This window comes from Pan paniscus, chromosome 12, assembly GCF_029289425.2.
Source record: "Pan paniscus chromosome 12, NHGRI_mPanPan1-v2.0_pri, whole genome shotgun sequence".
NCBI classification, from domain to species: domain Eukaryota; kingdom Metazoa; phylum Chordata; class Mammalia; order Primates; family Hominidae; genus Pan; species Pan paniscus.
The window spans coordinates 78491296-78501015 of record NC_073261.2 but is presented as its reverse complement, the minus strand read 5'-3'; the positions used below and the strand labels follow the sequence as shown (position 1 = coordinate 78501015).

The 9720-nt window shown below is 37.9% G+C and overlaps 1 protein-coding gene across 8 annotated transcripts in view; it reads right to left on the bottom strand.

Moving 5' to 3' along the window:
- Window positions 1-9720, bottom strand: part of FBXO11 (F-box protein 11) — a 99126-nt gene that overhangs the window by 76701 nt on the left and 12705 nt on the right. The gene's annotated exons all lie outside the window — the stretch shown is intronic.

Sequence of the window (9720 nt, the reverse complement as noted above, 5' to 3'; positions counted from 1 at the left end):
ATGTTTTTGATAGCCCTCAAATAACATAATCTGGAGTTTACATATGTCTTTCAGTTCACTGAAAACAGAGGTTGATGCATTTTTCCTCTTTATGATTTCTAGAGAAGATGCAGATTTATGCATCTACATTCATTCTGAAAGTATGATTATTAATTGTGTGTATGTTTATCATTGCTGTCTTTGAAGAGACAGAGAATCTCAATGCTGAAACTCACAGCACCATCCTGATGGCTGTTCCTTACAGTGTAACTTCAGGTATTTTTGAAGTATTTTTTAAAAGCTTTTACATGGGAGATGATTACTGATGCATTATAATTTAGTAATTAAAACTTCATTCTGGCTGTTTAATCAGAAAAACACGGATTCTAATCCTAAGGTTGCCAATTACTAACTCTTGTGAATTAAATTCAGTAAACAGAAGTTTACTGTAAAACAGGTTCTTGTTATGCATAATATATTAATTATACATCATTTCTATTGTGCATCATAAGTCCATATAGTGATATCAGACATCTATTAATGAGGAAATACATTCTGGTAAGAATATAGCAACTTCATTACCAAACAGTATTATAAAGAAAGCATTCAGGACAGTGAATAAGATGAGCTTACTATGTAAAACATTATCAAATAAATATTAACTGGTAATTCTTCATTAAGCATAAATGGGCCTAACAACAACTGTAAATGACAGCAAACACCTGAGGCTGAGATATGGAAAAGCCATCAAGAAAACATAAGACACATAAAAGGAAGTGATCGAATACTGAAGTCAAGCAACCACTGAGTTCACAATTTTACTACAGTGTCAAAAAAAAGAAAACTGCAGTAGTACGGCATATGGCTCACTCAAGAACAATGTGTAAGCCAGGTGCGGTGGCTCACGCCTGTAATCCCAGCACTATGGGAGGCCGAGGTGAGTAAACCATTGAGGTCAGGAGTTCGAGACCAGTCTGGCCAACATGGCAAACCCTGTCTCTACCAAGGGCGTGGTGGTGTATGCCTGTAATCCCAGCTACTCGGGAGGCTGAGGCACGAGAAACACTTGAACCCAGGAGGTGGAGGCTGCAGTGAGCCGAGCTCACACCACTGCACTCCAGCCTGGGCAACAGAGGGAGACTCAGTCTCAAAAAAAGAAAAAAAAAAGAACAATGTGTACATGAGTTTGTCTAAGGAAGAATTTTGTAAAAGAAAAACAGCCAAAGCATACAAGACTTGGAAAAGATTGTTCCACAGGTGGTAGAGTAAAGCCTTGAAGACAAGAGAGTGCCTAGTTCCTTTTCCCCCCACCAAAAAAATGCCAACATAAAGTGAACCAAGAGACGAAAGGAGTATGACAACAAAGTAAAATTCTGTCCTGATAATCTTCTATGGCCTTTGGCCCATTCTCTCTCACTAAGAATATCCTTTTTCCCCTCCTTTCCTCTATCTGTGGCATACTCATTCCTCAAGGTATAGTTTAAGTACCCCCACTATCTCTGAACAGTCCTTCCAAACCATTTCAACCCTAACACTAGTTGCCTCTTTACTCTCAAGTATCTCATGTATTCATTCATTCAATACTTAACCTCATGCATTAATGATGGGATTATAAATTATGCAACCTTCTTTTTGAAAACAAATTTGGCAACATTTACCAAACTTTAAAATGCAAATATCCCTCCGAATCATCAAAATGTATAATTAAACATGGGCATTTTAAAATATATTAATTATAATTCAATAAAGCTTAAAAACAGAAAAACTCTTTGACCCAATAACCCACTTTTAAAAAGTGAACCTTTCACCAGGCACGGTGCCTGACGCTGTAATCCCAGCACTTTGGGAGGCCGAGGCGGGCAGATCACAAGGTCAGGAGTTCAAGACCAGCCTGACCAACATGGTGAAACTCCCGTCTCTACTAAAAATGCAAAAATTAGCAGGGCATGGTGGCGTGTGCCTGTAATCCCAGCTACTCAGGAGGCTGAGGCAGGAGAATCGCTTGAACCCGGGAGGTGGAGGTTGCAGTGAGCTGAGATCGCGCCACTGCACTCCAGCATGGGAGACAGAGCGAGACTCCATCTCAAAAAAAAAAAAAAAGTGAATCTTTCTACTAAAATTGTGATATAAACATGTAAAGGTATTTGTATAGGGTTGTTTGCTGCAGTTCTTTAATAGCATAGAAGAATTTAAATGTTAACAGATAAATATTTAATACATTGTGGTACATTCATGTAAAAGACTACTCTGCAACTGTAAAAAAGAATGAGGTAATCCTCTATTTATACTGATACAGAAAAATGCCCAGGATATCTTTAAGCAAAACATGAAACTTAGGTTACAAAATAATACATACAGTATGGCTTGTTTTTAATGAAAAAAAGTGTTTATATACACATGCATTTAAAAAATTGAAAAAGCCTGTGCAACACAATGAGACCCGTCTCTACCAAAAAAAAATTAAAAATTAACTGAGCATAGTGGCACATGCCTGTGGTTCCAGCTAATCGAGAGGCAGAGGTTGAGGCTACAGTAAGCTGTGATCAAGCCATTACACTCTAGTCTGGGTAAAAGAGCGACAAGGCCAGACACCATGGCTCATGCCTGTAATCCCAGCACTTTTGGAGACTGAGGTGGGCAGATCATCTGAGATTGGGAGTTCAAGACCTGCCTGACCAACATGGAGAAACCCCATCTCTACTAAAAATACAAACTTAGATGGGCATGGTGGCGCATACCTGTAATCCCAGCTAGTCGGGAGGCTGAGGCAAGAGAATCACTTCAGCCCAGGAGGTGGAGGTTGCGGTGAGCTGAGATTGTGCCATCGCACTCCAGCCTGGGCAACAAGAGCGAAACTCCGTTTCAAAAAAAAAAAGTGGGGGGGAGGGGGGAGACAAGACCCTATCTCGAATTTTTTTTTTTTTTTCTTTTCAAAAGAACCAACACAAAAGAACAGTTAAGAGCTACCTCTGGGGAATGAAAGAACAGGGAAAACAAAATAACTGACTTTCCCCCTTAAATTCTATGTCCCGTGCCAGTGGCTTATACCTGTAATCCCAGCACTTTGTGAGGCTGAGGTGGGAGGATCGCTTAAGGTGAAGAGTTCAAGACCAACCTAGGAGACAAAACAAGACCCTGTCTCTACAAAACACTTTGTGGGGCCAGGCATGGTGGCTCATGCTTGTAATCCCAGTACTTTGTGAGGCTGAGGTGGGCGAACTGCTGGAGCCCAGGAGTTCAAGGCCATTCTGGGCAACATGGTGAAATCTCGTCTTTACAAAAAATACAAAAATTAGCCGGGCATGGTGGCACACGCCTGTAGTCCCAGCTACTTGGGGGACTGAGGCAGGAGGATCACTTGAGCCTGAGAGGCAGAGGCTGCAATGAGCCGAGATTGTGCTATTGCATTCCAGCCTGAATGACTGAGACTCTGTCTCAAAAAAACCCATTAGCGGGCTTGGAGGGACACACCTGTAGTCCTAGCTACTGGCGCAGAGGTGAGGCAGAATGATCTCTTGAGCCTAGCAGTTCGAGGCTGCAGAGAGTAGTGACTGTGCCACTGTGTTCCTGCTGGGTGAGAGAGTGAAACCTTGTCTGAAAAAAAAAAAATCCCTAAAAAATGAAAGATATATATATGTATGTATTCTTTAATTCACTTAAGGATTTCTAGGGTGCCAGGCACTCATGATCTACACCGCTCACTTGGCACTTACACATTTCTTCTGAGAGAGTATTCCATGCTCCCATCTACCCCTTGTAACCATAAACAGATCAGTAGGTCCAACAACCCACTAAAATGAAAAATGACTAGAATGATGATACAATTTTGGAACCAGAACAGGTAACATTATCATTACTGACTGGGAATCTGGAGACTTGGGCTCTAAATCCAAACATCACTCTGAACAAACCTCAAGAATTGGGACAGTGGTTCCTTCTATTTCAAACATTCTATAATACCATTCCTGACTAATTTACCATCTCCAAGATAATTTTAAAGTATCTAAACTAAGCTGACACCAAAAAAGAAAGGATATAATCTTCTTTAGTGGCCCATTTTAGAATTTACCAGATGTTCTTTATGTCAGTCTAATAATTTAAATTCATTTTCTTTAGCTATCTTTTGAGTATATAATAGGAAAAAAATAGCTGAGCAACCTTTTTCTTTTAAAAATTACTTTCAACCACTCTGAAAGGTTAACTTACTTTTAGGCTTGTTCTTCTTTGGAATAACACTTAAAATTTCCTGTTAGACAGTTTTTCAGCCATTGCAATGTTTTACAAATCTTATTGCTATGATACAGTATCATGTGTTTATACACACCCAAGCACCCAAACCACACACACTTCAGAACCTCAACTGTAGCCCCTATCTGCTATATTTGGTTCTAGCTAGACAGTTCAAAGAGTCTGCTCATTTTTTTTTCTTTCCACACAGATTAAAACACATCTGCTTTTTAGAAAACAGGTTATTCAAAGTAATTTGATTTGTTCTTGGTTGAGTACTTAATCCCACCCAGTTTTTAATCATCTATGAACATATTTAATATGCTCAATAATGTAAATTACGTAATTTTATGAACACACCTTGGAGTAGAGAAGATGAAGGAAAACAAACATTCATTCACTAAGTGTCTATGTGCAAATGGCTAGCAGTACTTTTTTTATAAGTTAGCAGTATTTTTTATAAGTTAGTTTCCATAACATAACTTTCAAAAATCTCCCCCAACTGACATAACACCAATATGACTGCTTCATGAAAAAACAAAAGCTTTGTTTAAATCCGGTTATGTTGCTTTTCTTCCTTCTTCAGCTACTAAAAGTCACTGTTTCAGAGAAATACATTAAATAAATCTGTGATTGGCTCTTCATAGAACCATGTAGACTATTCCCTAGAATCTATACTTACTGATTTTTCCTTAAACACATCAGTAGCTTCCAATTAAAAAACAAAAAGCAACAAAATTTAGTTTATCTCTTTAATGAAGGTTTTTTAGTGTGCTTTCTCAGGAAAACACTTGTTTTCTCTTGGTTTAGGTTTATAAGAAGCCTGTAAGATGGTCCGACAACTAATCAACTGAGTGTGAGATGAGTCAATTAAAAATCTAAGAAGTAAATTTATGTTTCAAAGTCCTACATTTTTAAAAAAATGGTTATTACTTATTCCCAAACACATTCTTCTTAGAAATCCTCTTAGAAAGTGAGAGGGTTTTTTTTTTTTTTAACCAATAATGATGAAATTATTTCCCTTAGCAATCTGTTTCAACACCTAATAAATTGACAGTGACTAATTTCTTCACAGGTAAACTCAAGTTTTACGAAAAGAAAATATTCCCCACATAAAATTATTAAACAGACATGAGTCCATACCACTAGGGTACCTTCAGAAAAAATAGCCACCTGTTGTGATCAACATTAAATTCCTCTTTTCTAATTATCCAGTTCATTTGCATACTAAATTTTTCATCTTCCATCATTCAACAGGCTTGTGAGCAAAACATTTGTACGTATTTACTACCATAATCAAATTATCTGACGCAAAAAGAATTTTATGCTACAGTCGCAAACTTATCCTGGAAAGAAAGAATCACTGGTTCAGAGTCCCAAATATCAAATTCCTGGGCTCAAGCAATCCTCCTGCCTCAGTCTCCTGAGTAGCTAGGACTACAGGTACATGCCACCAGGCCTGGCTAATTTTTATTATTTATTTATTTATTTATTTATTTATTTATTTATTTCAGAGACAGGGTCTCAGTATGTTGGTAGGCTGGTCTTGAACTCTTGGTCTTAAAGGATCCTCTCACCTCATCCTTCCAAAATGCTAGGACTGCAGGCATGAGCCATGGTGAGTGGACTAATTTTAATTCTGAACTGACTTCCTGATTATCAGTCATCCTCATTTACTAGAATATAGTCAATTATCATCCTAAAGTTGCTGTGAATAAAAATATAGATGTCTATAAATTAATAAGCACTTAAAGCACACTTCCAACATTAAAAATATGTAACATTTAAGCTTTTATTCAAATTTAAAATGCCCTACATGGGGACTGTATCATCAATCAAGTAGTATGAGTTCACGACACAATCAGAATTATAAAATTATTGGCAGGGCACGGTGGCTCACACCTGTAATCCCAGCACTCAGGAGGCCGAGGTGGGTGGACCACCTGAGGTCAGGAGTTTGAGACCATTCTGGCCAACATGACGAAACCCCATCTCTACTAAAAACACAAAAAGTCAGCTGGACATGGTGGCAAGCGCCTATAACCCCAACTACTTGGGAGGCTGAGGCAGAAGACTTCTTGAACTCGGGAGGCAGAGGTTGCAGTGAGCCAAGACTGCGCCACTGTGCTCCAGTCTGGGCGACAGAGCGAGACCCTGTCTAAAAAAAAGAAAAAAAAAAAATATTATTATTGAGACACAGTCTTGCTCTATTGCTCACGCTGGAATGCAGTGGTGCAATCATAGCTCACCGCAGCCTTGACCTCTAGAGCTTAAGTGATCCTCCCATCTCAGCCTCCTGAGCAGTTGGGACCACAGGCATGTGCCACCATACCGGGATTTTTTTTTTTTTTTTCATTTTTTTTTGTAGAGATGGAGTCTCCCTATGTTGCTCAGACTAGTATCAAACTCCCGGGCTCAAGCGATCCTCCTGCCTCTGCCTCCCAACATGCTGGGATTACAGGCATGAGCCACTGCCAAAACTATTACTTTTTACTTTATTCTCATACATGAATACTACCTTCTTAACAAATGTTTAAGTGTACAATACAGTACTGTTGACTATAGGTACAATACTGTATGGCGGAACTTATTCATCCTGCTTAACTGAAACTTCATGCCTGCTGACTAGTAACTCCACATTTCCCCCTCCCCTCCCTTTCACCCCTGACAACCACGATTCCACTCTGATTCTATAAATTTGACTATTTCAGATAACTTCATTTAAGTGAAATCATGCAGTATTTGTCTGTGATTGGCTTATTTCATTTAGCATAATGTCCTCAAACTACATCAATGTTGCACATTGCAGAATTCCTTAAGACTGAATAACATTCCATTGCATGTATACACCACATTTTCTTTATTTCTTCATCTGTCAATGGACATGTTGTGGGCTGTTTCCACATCTTGGCTATTGTGAATAGTGCTATTATAAACATGGGAGTGCTAGTATTTCTTCAAGTTCCTGATTTCATTTCTTTTGAATAAATACTTGGAAGAAGAATTGCTGGATCATATGATAGTTCTATTTTTAATTTTTTGAGGACCTCCACACTGTTTTCCATAATAGTTATACCATTTTGCATTTCTACCAACAGTGTATAAGGGGTTCAATTTCTACGTATCTTCACCAACACTTGTCTTCTGTGTTTTTTTTAACAGTCATCCTAATAGGGATGAAAAGATATCTCATTGTGGTTTTTATTTGCATTTCCCTGATGATTAATGATGTTGAGTCTTTTTCCATATACCCACTTGCCATCTGTATGTCTTCTCTGGAGAATGTCTATTGAAGTCTTTAGCTCATTTTTAAATAGCTTATTAGTTTTTCTGCCACTAAGTTGTAGAAGTTCCTTAAATATTTTGGAGATTAACTCCTTATCAGATATATGGTTTGCAAATATTTTCTCCCATTTCATAGGATGTCCTTTCACTTTGTTGACTGTTTCCTTTGCTGTGTAGAAGCTTTGTAGTTTGATGTCTCACTTGTCTATTTTTACTTTTGTTGCCTGTCCTTTAGGTGTTGTATCCATGAAATCACTGCCAAAGACAATGTCATGAAGCCTCCCTCCCTGTAGATTCCATATACAGTATTTGAAAAGCAAAGATATGTAAAAGAATAACAAAAATCAACTCGCCACCACCATCTCAAGATATTAGTTAACATTTCACCAAAAATTTTTAGATATTTCACCCGAAAGGGTATATTTTCTGTTTCATTGCATGTGTTATTAACACATGTCACTGATTGGTATGTAACACTTTCCTAGCCCCCTAAAACCAGGGACTTAACTTTACATACTGTGATCAACCTCCCTACATCCGGATCTTCCAGCTCAGTTTTTCAACTCTAGATATTTCAGCTACAAGGTTCTCACATGATGCAGAAATAGAGTACAGGTTTCCTCTGACATGCTGCAATGCAGAATCAGAAAGATTCATAAAGGCATCCTGGGAGTTACAACTACTGCTTGCTATGTGGGATTAAACATGCTTATGAGGAAACAAAATGTTGTTTTATCACTGCAATTGAGGTGCTTAGATTCTAGCAACATATAATTTAATTTAAACCTGTCCTCCTACCTTCAATTTCTAGATACATGGCCAAAACAATGAATGTAACAGCCAAAACAATGAATATAATGAAAAAAGCTAATACCACAAAAACAAGATTAATAACCACAACTCTGCAGTTAATTTTCTTATCTAGGCGTTTTTTTTTTTTTAAGTCATTTACATCAAAATGCTATAACATAATTGCTAGGCTGCAACAACTTTTGAAGTGTGGTCCAAAGGTAATTCAATAAATAATTACCAGCCTGGTTCACATGGTGAAACCCTGTCTCTACTAAAAATACAAAAAAATGAGCCAGGCATGGTGGCACGTGCCTGTAATCCCAGCTAATCCGGAGGCTGAGGCACGAGAACTGCTTGAACCCAGGAGTAGAGGTTGCAGTGAGTCAACATTGCACCACTGCACTCCAGCCTAGATGACACAATGATACTCTGTCTCAAAAAAAATAAATTAAATAAATAAATAAACGGCAGAACATATACCAGACCGTGGGGGTCAAAACAAGCCTTTATCTTATTAACATTTCACAGAAAACTCTTTTAACATACTCTGCTGGTCTTGCAAACAGTCTAAGGCTAAGGCTACGTGAAACTTCAGTGTTTTATAAATACATATAAATCACATGTGTATGTGCATATATATATATACACACATACTGGAGATATAAGGATAGACAGATCTGTGTATCTCTATCCCTAGAAATATGTATGTATCTTATTCAGGCAGAAAAACATGGGGTGGCTCAGGAGATAAATTATTAATCTATTCAATACAAAAGTTGATTTCTACTTGTTAGAAGAAAAATTAAAAACCAGAAGACAATGAAAATAAAACCAACAAGCTTACTTGCAATTCAGACTAATTTCGAATTTTATTTAAACTCAGTTTCTTAACTTTAAGTTCCACAAGGGCAAGAACTACGTTTGCATGGTGATAACCTAACAAATTCAAACCTTGCTGATTTATACTGGCAACCCAAATGATACAGAATTTTAGAGCATCTCAGAAGTCATCTTATTCAAAAATCCTCTAATTTAAAGATAAGATTAAGAAATTCACTCTGGAAAAAGGGAAGACATAAATGTCACCCTGAAGCAGCTCAGGCTCCTTATCCCCAAATTTAGGGATAATGTTCAGTAAATGGCAACATTTACTGAATGTGGCTATGTGTCGAAAAAAGAAAATGGAAAGCAAGGGCAGTCTCCTCCACACTGCTTTTTGCGGATAAGAAAGATCAACTGGTAGCATTAACACTGGACTGCTTAAGTGCTGAAAGAGCAAATGTGAAATAATGAAATGTTCCTCCTTTGCTATCTAAGGCTACCATATCATCAATTTCAATCAAGTAGTTCCTGATGAACAGAGCCCTGTCATTCTCAGGGGATACTTGTATCATGAGGAATACAAGTTTATGTGCCACTAGCACTTTAGTACAAGCT